General features: G+C 40.8%; 1 long non-coding RNA gene across 1 annotated transcript; it reads right to left on the reverse strand.

The window, feature by feature from the left end:
* Positions 1-805: 805 nt before the first annotated feature.
* LOC142008740 (uncharacterized) lies at positions 806-14,312 on the reverse strand. Its single transcript, XR_012644219.1, has 3 exons — positions 14,244-14,312; positions 12,925-13,017; positions 806-904 (listed from the first exon to the last, which is right to left on the reverse strand). It is a non-coding gene; the product is annotated as an uncharacterized LOC142008740 (long non-coding RNA).
* Between the last annotated feature and the right edge of the window lie 1,803 nt (positions 14,313-16,115).

The following is a 16,115-nucleotide window of genomic DNA, read 5'->3' on the forward strand; positions in this document are numbered from 1 at the left end:
GTCTGATGCACTAGTGGGAGATAGCCACCAAAAAGGGTAACAGGGCCTAAGTGCATGTGACTACTCAAAAAATTGCATACTTTTGAGTAACTTAGTAAACTGTGAGTTCTTATGAGGCCAATGAAGAGACAAGATGGACATAGATGCAGGGTGCTGTAGAGGGCACAGTCTACTGGACAATAAATGGACATACGGAAGCACCAGTCAAAGTACCTCTTGTGCTAAAGCTACTAGGAGCTAATAGTGCTCCACTGAACTAGGACACACTCCATAGCAAATATAAATTGGAATTAGACATTAGGAGCTAAGATCTGCAGTTTTAAATGGCAGAAGTATAGCTGTTTTTAAACTGATATGATAATTTTCCCATTTAACAGAAAAATTAATGTTGGTCCCACTTTAAATTTCCATATTGAAACCAACCTGTTGAGTAGGAATAGTCCCAATTTGTGCAAAATTGCCTTCTTTATAAGACTATACATAAAGTTTCAATTTCACTTTTTTAAAGCCAGTCAGCAGTTATTGTCCCACATTAGCCACCTGCACATGCGCGCGCGTGCGCGCACACACACACACACATGACCTTTAATGTGCTAAATAAAACTCATCATTTCTTCATTGTCACATGTTTCAAGAGTTGGGTAAATTTACTACAAAAATGTGCAGAAAATGGTAAATTTATTCTGATAATTTACTTGCTGTAATAGGCATGAGCTGCCTTTTTCATTTCAAGACAAAAAAAGATGAGTTGGGCTATGGATGTGTGTCTTTTAATCACATGCCAGTAATGACAGCTGATTCTGGTTCCTTCGAAGTCATACTTCTGTCCTCAGTAGGCTCAAGACTCGGTCCCAGATCATGCATAACAGATGGATTTCAATGGAGTTACACTGGATTTATGCCTCTGTAAATTAGAGTAGAATTTGGTTTGGTAAGTTGGATACAATCAAGAGCATATTTATTTATTTAGTATTTCAATGAAAAGTTTCACCAAAAGTTTCTAAAATATGTGGATATGGTCTAGTCTGTATTTTGTCCTTTCCTGTAACGTACTTTTTGGTATCACTTGATAGAAACAAGTTCAGTTCAGAACAGGGTTGGAATGGAAATTGTTTGACACTCTTTTTTCCGTTTGAGATAATAAATTTGCTGTGGTACTTTGTTTCTTATGTATTAAAAAGTTCATTTAGACAATCATTATGACATTGTGTGTGTTTTCATGTGTAAGAAATCCATTGGCCTTGTAGCACGACAGTCAAGTACTCTAACACTTTCCACCTGCTGAAATTTCAACACAGAAGTTGTTGAAAATGTATCTGTATTGGAGAAAGCAAGGTGTTATTCACAATGGGGATTTGCCCAGATTTCAGCCATCTTTTGGCAATTATTTCTGCATGTTGTTGATGCATTAGAGTAGAACATCAATTTAATTAGATTAAAATAGTTATTTTCCATTTCTGTTTTTCCATTTTTCCATATTTTCCATTTCCAGTTTCACGTTCCCTGGATCTTGCATAATGAGAGAAGACAAACAGGAGAGCCAAGTTTTCAGTGTTGTGGATATCTCTATCATGGAATACTGTGTCCAGTTCTGGGCACCACATTTCAGTAAAGATGTGGTGAAATTGGAGAAGGTCCAGGGAAGAGCAAAACTTCCTAACTATTGGGTGAGGTTAAATTGCCTAGGTAAGAATAAATTGCTAGGGAGGTTGTGGAATCTCCTTCACTGGAGATATTTAAGAGCAGGCTAGATAAACATCTGTCAGGGATGATCTAGATGGTGCTTGATCCTGCCATGAGTGCAAGGGAGTGGATAACCTCTTTGGGTTCCTTTTAGTTCTAGTATTTTATTATTCTGTGTCTCCTGGATTTTCTTATATTTTCCTTTTCTTTCCATATGGAAATCTTCTTGAGATACTATTTTTAACACACTTTGGTTAGCTAACGCTATAATATAAAGTGCTATCTCCAGACTACTGGGAGCTATTGCAGCTTGAGTGGATGTATGTAAACTAACATTAATCTTCTTAGCTCAGACTGTAAAGCTGAACCAGTGAACTGCCATCACACTTTGAGAATGCTCTGTTGACATAGCCTTAGTAGGATTCCAAAAAGATATAAATGCCTATTACAAAAGAGGAATATCCATAGGATTTTTAATTTTTAAAGCGATATTGATTCATGGTTTAGCATACTTCCTCCATGGTCAAATTATGTTAAACTTGTCCACTGTAGCCGTCATAACCCTTTGCAGCATCTGATAATAACCATTGATAGAGACAAAGGCTAGATGGATTATAATTGGCCCAGTTCTGATATGCTGTGGCAATTTTTTGTTCCAGTCAACAAAAAAAAAAAAAAGTCCTGTAAGTAAGCACATCTGAATCATGATAAAGTTTATCTCCTGATGCCGGTGTCATGTCCGACCATTTTCTCCAGGACAGACCAAACAAAGAACTGAATTCAAACATCTCACTGAATACTGGAAAAATTAATTCAGATAATGTGCCTCAGATCTGTATCAAGTTCCAACCTTCCACAAATTTACATTTGCACTGATTATAGGTACATGATTTATAAGATACTTTTTTGGTGTGAATAAAAAAGAAAAGAAAGAGAAAGGAAATCCTCAGAGGTGCAATGCATATCTTTCAAGAGCCTGATGTTTATCAGAACGTGTTTGTTAGTAGCAGTTTAGGCTGTAACACTAAAATATTTGGAAGAAGTAAAAGGCATGATGTATTTATATGGATTGTTTCTCCAAAATAAATAAGTTCTTTTTTGTTTTAAAGTGAGTATTATGGGAAATAACTTTTTACTGTTTATAAAACAGCTGTTTTAAATAAATGCTGCTTCCAAGAGAGCAGGTCTATGTGTCTGTCTGACAACACTCATGGCCTCTTCCCTATTATTGCAGCTGTAGATGACAACATTCAGTGAATCTGAAAAGAGTACAGAAAGTCCATGCAAAGAATGCCTCATGAAACCTGTATTTTTGAGCTGCAACTCCCACAAGAAGAAAAAATTAGCATATAATGGTCATGTGTATCCTCTGCTCTTTTAACCTTTGGCTCTGTATTTAGAAAGTTCATTTGACATTATCACTTCTTTCATTTGTCTTTTTGAGGGTTTATTTGGGTGGAGGCAGCAGAGTCCGCATCTGTTAAGAGGAAAGATATTCTCTTCTTGGAGACAATCTGTTCAATCTGTGAAAACAGACTTTTTTTTAGCTCACTTATATTTTTCCCTAAAAGAACATTTTACAAAGGGTCCAATCTTGTTACCAGCTGAAGTCCATTAGAGATTTATCATTGATCTCAATGGAAGTAGGACTGAGCAACTCACAATGAATCTTTAACAGAGACTGTGGCCTGCATGCACTATAACTAGGACTCATATTATTAGCACAGCAGTTCTCTTTCATCACTCTTTGGTGTATCTTTGGTTCTCCAGTCATGTTGTGGTAATTTTTTCTTTCACTAGATTTGCCTACTATCTTTTCAACATTTCTAATACTATTAAAATATCTAGTGGCACATAAAATTCATTGTAACAAAATAGAGAAATTAAAGCTCTTTAGCATACAGTCTTAGGTGTGTTTTCTGTAGTCTAAGCATTTTATTACAGCCTTCCTAAAGAGGATGAATGTGTTTGGGAAATGGTCATATAAACAGACAACTGACAAACTCACAATTGTATGGCCCAGTCTCTCATGTTGCCAAACCACCTGTATGTGCATGCATACTTTTTACCAGGCTAAATCTTCCCCAGGGGGTTGTTTGTGATTTATAACTAAAGCAAACAAAAGCTTTCGGAATAACTCATTACTGATCCATTTAATGAGACAATATCACATTTGACATTACAACTGTGCTCACGTAGGCTGTGTCTACATTAGTCCCAAACTTCGAAATGGCCATGCAAATGGCCATTTCGAAGTTTACTAATGAAGCGCTGAAATACACATTCATCGCCTCATTACCATGCGGGCGGCCGTGGCACTTCAAAATTAATGCGGCTCGCCGCCACGTGGCTCGTCCAGACAGGGCTCCTTTTCAAAAGGACCCCGCCTACTTCGAAGTTCCCTTATTCCTATCAATAAGGGGACTTTGAAGTAGGCAGGGTCCTTTCGAAAAGGAGCCCCGTCTGGACGAGCCGCGCGGTGGCGAGCCGCGTCAATTTCGAAGTGCCGCGGTCGCCCGCATGCTAATGAGGCGCTGAATGTGTATTTCAGCGCTTCATTAGTAAACTTCGAAATGGCCATTTGCATGGCCATTTCGAAGTTTGGGGCTAATGTAGACATTGCCTTAGACATCAGAATGTTAATGTGAACTCTGAGTACTACCTGTTCAAAACAAACCTGCCAGAAGCAGATTCTGAATCTTATTTTGTCCTAATTAGTGAAACTTAAAATATTTAACCCCCCATACCACACAGGCAGATGGAAATTGAATGGCATAATTAAAAAGGGGATCTAAAACTGCTTCTAAACTGATAGAACTCGCAGATATTCCACTGGCCAAAAAGCTTCTAAGTCCTGGAACACACTGTCAAAATTCCAGGGAGCCTAAAATGTAAGTTTCTTTTTCCAGCTCCACTTCTTGCAAAGAACACAGTAGGCTATGGACACAAAGTCACAATAAGTACAAATTATTATGCAAAGAATGTGGATGGAATCCTGGCCACACTGAAATAAAAGGCAAAATTTCCATTTACTTCAGAGCAGGCAGTATTTCTGTCATCCTTGATTACTGTATATCATCAATGATGACAGAGCAAAAGTTGGCAGCATTACAGGCATCTACAGAATTGCTTAACTGAAGAGCTTTAAGAGAATATTCTTTTAGACCAAGACAAAATACAAATGCTAAGCCCAAGTTATCTACGTTTTGGTAGATAAATATACACATTTCTGTGTACTATTGCTAATTTCCTAAACAAGGTATGCGTCGGAGGAAAAAAAAATCCTTCAAGATAACATTGAAATTATTTAATGTACAGTACATTACACACTCTTGGACCACTGGATGACTAATGGAATGATTAAGGCATTATATAATTTTTACTGCTAGGTGATGTATCCAATGTCAGCAGTGGCATAAGTCCCAGACATACAGCTGGTTATTGCTTTTCCGGGGACATGGAGAATATCAGTTTAACTAGATTAAAATTATGTTGCTTTCCATTTTCATTGAATGTTTCCTGATTTTGCATTATGAGACAGGACAAATGGAAGTGCCAAGTTTTTGTTGTTGTGGATATCTCTGTCATGGAGTATTGTGTCCTGTTCTGGGCACCACATTTCAATCAAGATGTGGCAAAATTGGAGAAGGTCCAGAGAAGAGCAACAAAAATGGTTAAAGGTCCAGAAAACATGACCTATGAGGGATGGCTGAAATAACTGGGTTTGTTTAGTTTAGAAAAGAGAAGATTGGGAGGGGACATAACAGCTTTCAACTATCCAAAAATGTTGTTACAAGGATTGGGGAGAAAGGATATTCTTAACCTCTCAGAGTTGAACAAGAAGCAATGAGTTTAAATTGCAGCAAGGGAGATTTAGGTTGGACATTCGGAAGAAACTTCCTAATTGGTGGGTGGGGGATAAATTGGTAGTGTACAGGTATCCATAGATCCAATGACTGCCATCATTTCTGGATGCCTTTCTAAAGTCCTGGAGGAGATATTAAGGTGTGAGTGGTGGAAGTGAAACATAATGGCTCTCATGCCTGAGTTCTTCAAAATCAGATTGCGGACATATTGGTAGGGTGCACGAAATTTTGAATGGAAGCACAACTTCTGGTCAAAGAGAGTTTTAAAGGACTTCTGGACCCGCCCCATTTGGATTCTTTGTGCTCTTGTGAAGTGTGTATGTGTGTTTGTATGTGGGGATTTTAAGGCAAGATGGCACTGTATTCTGAAAGGAGAGTCAGATGAGTATCTGAACTGAGTGATTTTAAATGTTTTACTAATTGGGGAAAGGACAATCTGGTGCATTATATTTTACCTCTCAGACAGTCGTACTCAGTAAACTTGATGAATAAGACCTTTGTTTAGTGGCCTTTGGAGAAATGAAATAACTTGCTGAAGTTTTATCCTTTATCCTACCATGTAACCTTCATAATAACTTGTTGCATGGAAGTAATTAGTTTTAATTAATTCTGTGCATTGTTTGTTGCCTGACAAAGTCAAAAATTATATCCCAAATGCAAATTACCCTCAACAACATGCTTCTAATGCCACAGTAGCTGAAATATGCTTTTATTCCAAAGATGCTCACAAAAGTATAATTTTCAGGTTTTTGTATGCACTCATACTTTTAGCACTATTTAGCTGTAATTTCTATTATTGCATGGTGGAACTGGGTACCATCTGATCCTGGTGACTTATTACTGTTTCATGTGTCTGTTTGCACTAAATCCACTTCTAATGACCCCTCCAATCAGGGATAGTTCCTCTTATCCATAGAGCCCCCTGTGCAGATAAAAGGTGAATCTGCATATACCAAGCTCAGCTTGTCATCTGATTGATGACTGGCTAGCCAGATTTTATTTTCTTCTGCATCTGGAGAGGAGGTGGGAGGGAGAACCAATTGGTGGGGAGGGACATGGACTTTCAGGGAAGAAGCAGGCAGCACGAGAGCGGGGACCGGGGTGAGGAGCAGCAGAGTGAAGGTCTCGAGAGGGGGTGAAGGGGTGGGGAGATGGGAATACATTTTCAGCATATGCTGCTGTAGGCTTCTGAGCAATGGCTCTTGGCAGCAAATCACAGCAGGGCAAAGGAGTAGAGCATTGGGGCACTGCTCACTCCAATCCCCCTAGTGTGTGTGGGGGCAAGGATACTGCTGCGTAGGAACCAGCCAGTGCCCAGGTGTTGTCTTCTCAGGTCTTTAACAGAATGGACCACTCCCTTGAAATGTTCACTGATCGGCTTATGTGTATTGAGTTTCTTGATGGAGTGGGCCATTCTTTTAAAGACCTGAGAATTTGTGTGCTAGAGCACAAGAAAATTTAGAAACACATTACAGTGAGAAATTTGTGAGTTGGTTTGTATTCAAATTTCACACATTAACACATGGTATGAACAGAGACATCAATTACCTCACGCATTACAAGGACTACTTCCCTTCCTGTGATGCTCATAATTACCTCAGGCAGGTCACTTAACACCCCCCTTCCCCATCCTCTTCCTTCAGTCCTATTTGATTTGTTGTTTTTTATTGCAATTTTATTTTTGGTCTTCTGTGCTTATAAATTTCAGTCTGTATTGGCAATGAGATTGACCTGATGAAGTGGGTCTGTCCCACAAAAGCTCATTACCGAAGAAATCATCCTGTTTGTCTTTAAAGTGCTACATTTCTACTGTTTTGTTTTGTTGGAGTACAGACTAACGTGGCTATCTCTCTGTTACTAAGCCCCTATCATTTCCCCCGTATTCCATTCATGAGCTCCAGGTTTGTATATTTTTCTGGGGCCCAGAATGGTTCCAAATGGAGCCATCCTGTCCATAGGATGGACTGGGACAATCAGAAAGGTGGTTGTGCTTTTGGAGCTCCATGCTTCGGGGGGGGCACAGGGTCCAAAACAGCCTGGAGCATTAGCAGGGAAACAGGAATATGCATAATCAGCAACCTGCCCCCAGCCCACCACGCACCACTCCACTGTACCCTGTTCTACCTTTTCGCAAAGCCTGCCCCTGCCCCTCCTCTTTCTGGCTTCCACCCCTCCCCGTGAACAACACCAAGGAACCGGCAGGTAGAGACATGTTGTGTAGGTTCGGGCTGGGTACTTTGCTGCTGGCACTGCCAGGCCCCCTGCTAGCCTTCCAGGTTGCCCTGTATCCTGCTTTCCCCTGAAGCACAACCCCTCCTCCATCTCAAAGTTCTGGGCCTTGGGTGATGGCCCAAGTCCATCCTATTGATGCAACAGTTCTGAAAATATAGGCCCAAGCATAGGTGCAGTTGGGCCCATATTCCTGATTTACTCACTGGAGTACCAGCACCATAGGCCAACATAATTTGCCACCTATTACTCTGTTTGCTCATTGAACAGCCCTCCTTCAATCTACACTACACGGGAAACCAGGAATATGCAAGGGAATATGTTCACGTGCAACCAGCACTGATATAATAATACTCCCAAGTTAATGGTGGAACTCCTATTAATTTCAGCGGGGTCAGAATTAAGCCTAAACTGGAAACTTCTGAATATTCCTCTGCTTTCCATCTCATTCTGGTTCAGAGATCTAAATTATCAACTGGTGGTATTTGATTGATTTGAGATTAGTTTTTAAAAATATTTTGATGGCAAGATAGTGCCATCTCTCAGCATAACTCTCAGTTGGTCAGGGAAATTGAGATATCTGCAGTAACTTGGCCAATTTTAATTAGTTAATTTGCAAACTGCCGCTATAAAAAGCAGGATGCTGGTGAAGACCCATGTGGCGCTAGCTGCCTCCTGCAAAGGTGAGTGTGGGTTGTGCGGAAGGATGAGCATGAGGATGGAGTTAGATGGGGGAGCTGGAGGTGCCTGGCTTTGTGGGATGGGAGGGGCTTGGGTGCGGGGGCACGCTCAGTGGCTGATGCAGGCACCTCTGGCAGCTGACACAGGGCTCGGGCAGCTGGCTAGCTGGGGCTGCACCAGACACCTGCAAGGGGTTATGAAAAACTATTTGTACTTATTTTTAATTTTAAATAACATTTTTATATCAAGTTTTTGTGTCTATTTTAAATGGAAATTGAATTTTTTGTTAAAGGGGGGGGTTGGATGATGGTGGTGAAGACGTGGGGGTGCTAGGGTTTCTCAAAAATCAAAAGGGGGTTATGATGCCTAAAAGTTTGGGAACCATTGCTATAAAGGAACTGGCCAAGGGGGTGTTCTCTTTATATGCCAAGGAATTTGATACATGCAATAGCAATGTAGATGTTTAGGTTCAGGAGACAGCCCAGGCAGTAGCTCAAGTACCCTCCACCACTGTGAACTCTGAAGTCTGGGATCCAGCTCAAGCCCATATGTTTACATTCCAGTTTTATGAACCCATGAGTCCCGCAAATCCAAGTCAGCTGATATGGGCCAGCTGCAGGGGTTTCATTGCATTGTAGATATGCACTTAAAAGGCAATTTTGCACATAGATTGGTTTTGCCCATGTGATTCCAAGAACTTCCATGGGGCCTGTAAATATTATTTCCATTGGACTTTGTGTTGTAACCTGAGGTAAGGTACTGTCAAAAGATATTGTCGATGCCATCAACCCTGACTGTTCTATTTTGACCATCAATTACTAAGCGACCGTTTTTTTGGTAACTTCTATGCATATATTTTATTTTTTTTACAAATTGTATGAAACTCTTGTTTATATGATTTACTCTTATTTGAAATAAAAATCACTTGGATCACGAATTCTGACACAGATGAATTTTAACTAGACCCCTAGGTTGGCTGTAATTTTGATGATGATTTAAAAGAAGAATTTACTTGAAGTAATATGAACTTCCTTCTCCCATACCCCCTACCTACAAAGCATTTCTGCTATGATCCTTGAATATTTATGGTTCTAGCATGTTTAAATCAGATAACACATTCCCCTTTCATACCTAACTATTTTTCACTTAATCATGAAACCAAAAAGGATAGGTTTTAATTTATTCTCTGTATTTTTTATTTACAGATTTTTGCATATATGTTTTTTTTTTAAATCCCTGAGTAACAAATATTACCCTTTTTTGATTAACAGAGATTAGATATTCTGGTACTTTGGAATACAGATCTCTGTCTTCTTGTTATAACTGCATATTGTGCTTTTCTAAGCATTTTAATTTTGAGGACAGAGTCTGTCCAGCCAGCCTTTTCTGCAGTATTTCAAAATCTGTCTGTCTACATATTATCATCTTGTTTAATTCTTAATAGTAGTTGTCATCTTTTCCTGTCACTGGTACTCCCTGGAGAAGAAATCACATAGCCCTGTGTTTCTGCTCAGAATTTCTTGTCTGCAGATGTTGACCTGATATTGGAGCCCTTTACAAGGTGTCTGCTGTGTGCATACTTTTACGAGGAGGAAATCCAAGAGTGTTCCAAAATCTCATTAATTTTTATTCTGAATCCTCAGCAATAGTTTATCCAAACTTTTTGTTCCAACTAATGCTAAGAACATAAGACAATGCTGGGAATACAATGAGTCTGTCATTCATGATCTGGAGTTGCACAAGGTTGAATCATATTACATGCTCAAGTGGCAAGCTCCTCTCTTATTCCCCTGTCCAAGAGGGTCTGCACAGTAACCTTTAATGACTCTTCAACCTTAAATGTATATTGCACAGCCCTCATTTGCTCTTTGTTTGATAAATGCGCTATAGGTTTTTAAGACCAGAAGGGATCATTAGATAAGTCTGTCAATGTTGTGATATCTTCAAACTGGATACTCCAATGGGAGCACCACAACATCCCCTGCCTTGTCTCCCCCGACTCCACTGCTGTCCCAAGACACTTTCACTTCTCTTTACTGCCTCAGCCTCTCTATTTTTCATGGCATTTCTCACTCCACCCACCCTGATTGGGAGAACTCACCATCAGAGCCAGGGCTAGGAGCTTCAGCCAGCTGCCGCAGGTAGCAGGAGGCTCTGAATCAACAAAGGCTGGTACAAGTGATAATCTGGCACCTCCCATACCTTCAGTAACCAGACTTTTGGTGTCTGGCAGGTGAATATAGCAGTGGAAAGTCCAGCTGAAAACCAGACACCTGGCTGTCCGATCATTAGGTGATCTGGTTTGTCCTCCTGTATAATGTGTAGAAAAATCCTCTTCTGGGGTGATTTATATGTCCCTGTCCATGAGCCGTGGTGTCTGTGTGGTTGCCCTGCATCCTGACCAAACAGCCTTTAAGCTAAGCATTTAAAATTTATAATCTGCTTTACCAGCAGTAGTGACATATTTCCCTCACAAACCACATCAAAATTAGATAAATTATAAAATGCATTTACTGTTAAAATGGTGTTTAGATGCACAAAATGGCCACTGGAAAATGACAGTTGGAGAATGTCAGTTACAATTAATATTCGGCGGGCTATGAATATGTATGAAGTTATGGTTTGAAATGTTTCAAACTGATTGGTCAATTTAGAATCCTTATACATATGTAGTAGTCAAATGCCCCTTTGATACATTGTGGCACTGAGGAGGACTTAGCAGGCAGAAGTTGTCAAACAGGTCCACCCAGGCAGCATATATTCAGGAGAGCAGCGCTGCTTGGGGCATTCCGGACCAGACCTCAGAGGAGAGCAGACGAAGAAGAAAGAAGACTACAGAGAAGGACTGAGCTAAGAGCTGGACTGAGCCTGTAGCCGAACATCGCTGGCGGAAGAGCCAAAGCTGACCTGCGTGTCAGTCATCACTCGCTAGCCGCCATGGGCCGATGAAGAATAGAAGAGTTCCAGCCAGAAGACCAGAAGAGCTCCAGTCTACAAAGAGCAAAAATCACTAGTAAGGCTCCGGTTCTTTTATCCGGAGGGTTTGCCCGGCAGACCGCACCGCCTAAACAACGGTGCCCTGCACAGGGAAACCGCAGCAGCGACCCTGCCCTTCCAGTCACGGACCTTAGCTCGGGCCGGTGTCTGAAATATCACGGTCGTTCCTGAAAAGACAGGAGGTTTTGTTAACCAAGCCGGTTTTTCCTCCTGGCTCTCTTTTTCTTCCTTCCTCCTTTACTATCTGACCTGACGCAGCTGCCGTACAAGCACGCCGTGAGGGTCATAACTTCCTAGCTCGAAGAGAACTACAGGCCCAGCGCCTGGATTACAGAGCAGGAATAAGGAGGTATTTGTGGTCTGGGTTTAAGGCTAATATAAGTAATTAGGTGAGCAGTTAATGTTTTTATATAGTTTTGTAACAGAAAGTGGATTGGGACTTCCCCAAGTCCATGATCTGCATCTTAAATTTTGTATCCCTTGTCTCTTTGTAAAGGCACAGGAGGCCAATGCTATTGGTCTAGCCTAAAACTATTACATGCACACAGAAGAATAGTTAGGCAAACTGCTTTATAATTAAAATCCAGAGCTATAAGCTCCCCCCTATTTAGGAGGGTAGAGCGGTCAGGGATAACCCTATATAGGGAAAACCCTGGTGTTCTTAGTAACCCTTTAAGGGTAATGAAGGTCTGCAATAAAGGGCTACCATAACAAGGTGGTCGAAATAGGCAGTACCGTTTTGAGGGGATAACCTTTAACTAGGAAAACCCCACCATTTAACTAAGGGGATAACCTCTCAGAAGGAAACCCCGCATATACTGGGCTCTCCCCTGCTTGGCCAGCAGGGCAACCCACTTAACTAGAGAATTGACCTAGCTTAGCGCAGGCAAATTCTTATTCTAAGTAAGATCTGCTCCCTGCGGTAGTCGGCCAAGGGTCGAGCGACCTGGTGAACCTCAGGAAGATCCAGGAATAAATAAATACAATATTCAGCTCTGAAGTTATCCTTTCCATTTTACAGCACGCATCGAAGGCTGCACGGCCCGTCCCGGAAACGCAATAAGTAGCTAAGGGGTTAGATAGCAGTGCTGTTATAGCAGTTACCTATTGTTTAAGGCTATAAGCCAATTAGTATTCAAATCCTGTGCTTATTTCAGAAAAACAAGGGTCCATATATTTTGTGTCACCTAGCTTACCATAATCCACACTTCTACTTTGTTAAATAAACCCTTTCTCCCTGTTTGAACCTAACACCTTGTCCGTATTTCTTCCTTGGGTAAACACACCGCAGCAGCGCAGTTCACACACCCTGAAACCCCATTGTGATTAGACCCACCGTAGACGGCGAGCAGGGTCACGGGGTAAAATCCTGGGAGCGTTGGTAAGGACTCAGTTTTAGTCCAGTCCATTGCTCTGGTGTGACTGACTTAGCCTAATCAATATTCAAATTTATTCTTACGTCACTCACATCCTCGATATAATGGAGACTGCAGAATTTCATCCAGTTAGCACCATATTGATCTCTATAACTTCCTTGATATCATCCAGGAAGATGTCCAATCTTGAAATGAAAACATAAAAAGATGGAGAATGTACCAAAGGCAACACATGGGTATTGCACAGGGGGTCACATGAAGCCCTGCACTGTCAGCTCCCACCACTGTCAGCACTGTGCTACTTTTGGTGTGTGATGGGGCAGTGCCACCTCCACCCCGGAAGCATTGTGGCCTAAGAGCAGTGTGAGCTTTCTAGCTTGCACTGCTCTCAGGCCATGCCACTCTGGAGGAAGGGGAGGGACTCCCCCCTCACCCACCAGCAGTGATGTAGTGCTTCCTCAGAAAGAGGTGGGAAGGAGCAGAGCAGAGGAAGAAGGAAGAGGGTAATTTGCAGAACATGGATGAGGAGGGGTGGAGCCCGGATGGATCAGAGGGCAAGGCAGGGACATGTGGCTGGTGCCCTCCTGGAATCCCAGCACCATTCTGACACCACTTTCCTTGGTAGTTTATGCCAATGTTTCATCACCTTGTTAATCTTTCTTGCCTTTCTGTTGGGTATGGACGCATCTCAATAACCTCCCCATACAGCTGCACTGTTGGGTATGTGAAAGTTGTCTCTGAAAAATTTCTTGGAAGGGTTATGGCACAATCTCATGGCTGCTACTCACATGAGAAATAAAAAAGACTGGGGCCTTATTCTTTTTATTCCTGTTCTCCCAGTTCAGTGTTGCAACAGTAAAAAGAAGAGGGGTCTAATTCAAAGCCATGAAATGAATCTGTTTTTAATGATTTGGCATATGGTGGGTTAAATATTGCAACAGACTCTTTACAAAGGATTCCTGATCTTTCTGTCTGCCAGTTTCTACAGAGTGCATTTAAGACTTCTCATAAGCCTGTGCTGGGTGGAACAGTATATGGGAGACAGAACCATAAACAGCATAAATACACTTTACAGAATGTTTCCACTGTGCTTCATCCCTCTTCAGAAGAATCTAACTCTAACATGAGTTTAGAGTCTCCTATGAGAACACCACTATTCTGTTCCATAGATCTTCTGCAATGATTAAGTCATAGTTAACATTTGCCTCATGACTTTTAATTAGGTTGAAGTTGAATGAAGTCTTTCTCCCTGAACCAGCAACTCTGGTTTTTCTCCTCTGTTGAAAGACGGATTGAAAAAAAAAAAACCCTGAATGCATAAACCTTACTGCTCAGCAGTCCTTCCTAGCCCAATATTCTCAAACCCTTTTAATGACTAATCATCCTTTGAGAACGTGTGTATTTTACTTACCCCTCATTGATTTCTGTCTCAGTGATGTCATTTAGCTTTACCTAAGTTTCCAGCTTTGTTGAATGCTATTGTTACCACGCAAGTGGTGAAGGCCAGAAGGGCTTGTAATGTTTACTTGGTAATGTCGTGAATAAGACTTAATTGTTCATGTGCTTTGAATAGGTTTTTTGAATAGAGGTACTTAGTAACCTAACAACTTTAAAAATAGCTGTCTGGAGGCAACGGCAGAAACAACAGTAACAGCAAACCAGCTAACAGCAAAACAGCAAAAACCACCATATCAGCAAAACACCAAGCCAGAGCTGAAGAAAGTTTCCCAGTCACGTTGTTTACACACTGACAAAATATAATAGTTACTACTTTTGTTTTGGTTGGGAGAGGCTACAAAATCACCTATTTTATTGTGCATGCACTTACAGATCTATCTTTGCCTTTCAGTAGACCTTTTGTTCACAAAGTAAATTGAGCCAGCCTTGTCTGCACACAGGTACACATGTATATGAGAAGAATAAGAGCATTGTTAAGACTGTGTGGTAATCTGCGTGTAGGGTAAGAATAACACAAGGTTCTGGTGGCCCCTGCCTTTACTTGTGTAACAACTTCTGTCTCGCTGTCTCTCAAAAAAAAACAAAAGAAAACAATAGCAGCAACAACAGCAAAACCCAAAACAAAAAAGTCCCACCACCATCTTAATTCCACCAAACGCAGAGATTTTGCTTTGATAGGAATCTTGACAGAGCTCACTGTCAGTATTGGTTCTGTATAAAATGTACATGAAAAGATCTGAGTGTGACACTCCAGAGAAATAATGTTCTTTTAAGTCCCTGCTGTATTCTGCTTGCAAGAAAACAACAATGCTGAAAGACCAGTCGGGTTTCTGTCTCTAATTTGGAGTCCAAACATAGAATTTTACATAGGAGACAACTGGTGTTAGACTTAAAGTGTTATCAACAGTATACTTACCACATCGAAATGTATAAAATAATAATAAAATGAACAAAATAATTTTAGTTCAAAACACCCTAAAGATGGACAGGTAAGCTGCTTCACTCTAATATTACTTCCATATTTTTTTGGAATCTCATGCGGTTTACACCAACCTATGCTACATCCCCTTCTTGTACGCAACTAAATGAAAAATAAGGATTCAGAATTAATATAGCCCTTCATTAGCATAGGTTTGGTATTGAGTAACGTGATGGCTGTGTCTAGACTAGCCCCCAGCTTCGAAGGGGGCATGGTAATTAGGATGGTGAGAGATTATTAATAAAGTGCTGTGGTGCATATGGAGCACTTCATTAGGTTAAATCTCCCCTGCGGCAACTTTGAAGTGGTTTAGGCGTAAAGGGACTTTGAAGGAGCATGGGCACTTTGTGGTACCTGTGGCTGACCTGCAGCTACACGAAAGCTGGAACTTCGAAGTAGCTGTAGGGGAGATTTAGCCTAATGAAGTGCTGCATATGCGCTGCAACACTTTATTAGTAATCTTTCAACACCGTAATTACCCTTTGAAGTTGGGGGCTAGTCTAGATACAGCCGATACGTTTTATAGTAGCAGAGAGGTAGCTGTGTTAGTCTGTATTTTAACAAAACAGAGCAGCAGTCACATAGCACTTTAAAGACTAACAAAATATTAGGTGATGAGCTTTAGATCTGAAGAAGTGGATGTGTCCCACGAAAGCTCATCACCTAATAAAGTATTTTGTTATTCCTTAAAGTGCTGCATGACTGTTGGTTTGTTTTGTTATGATAAGTTTATTTTTTTTTTAAAAAAGGGGAAAAAACATTACAATCTCTGTGGTCAATAGTGTGTTATATTTGTAGAGTGTCATAATCTCCAATTAACGTTCTGTACTGCTTTAAGTAAAAGCT

Source organism: Carettochelys insculpta, chromosome 2 (genome assembly GCF_033958435.1).
Source record: "Carettochelys insculpta isolate YL-2023 chromosome 2, ASM3395843v1, whole genome shotgun sequence".
NCBI lineage: Eukaryota > Metazoa > Chordata > Testudines > Carettochelyidae > Carettochelys > Carettochelys insculpta.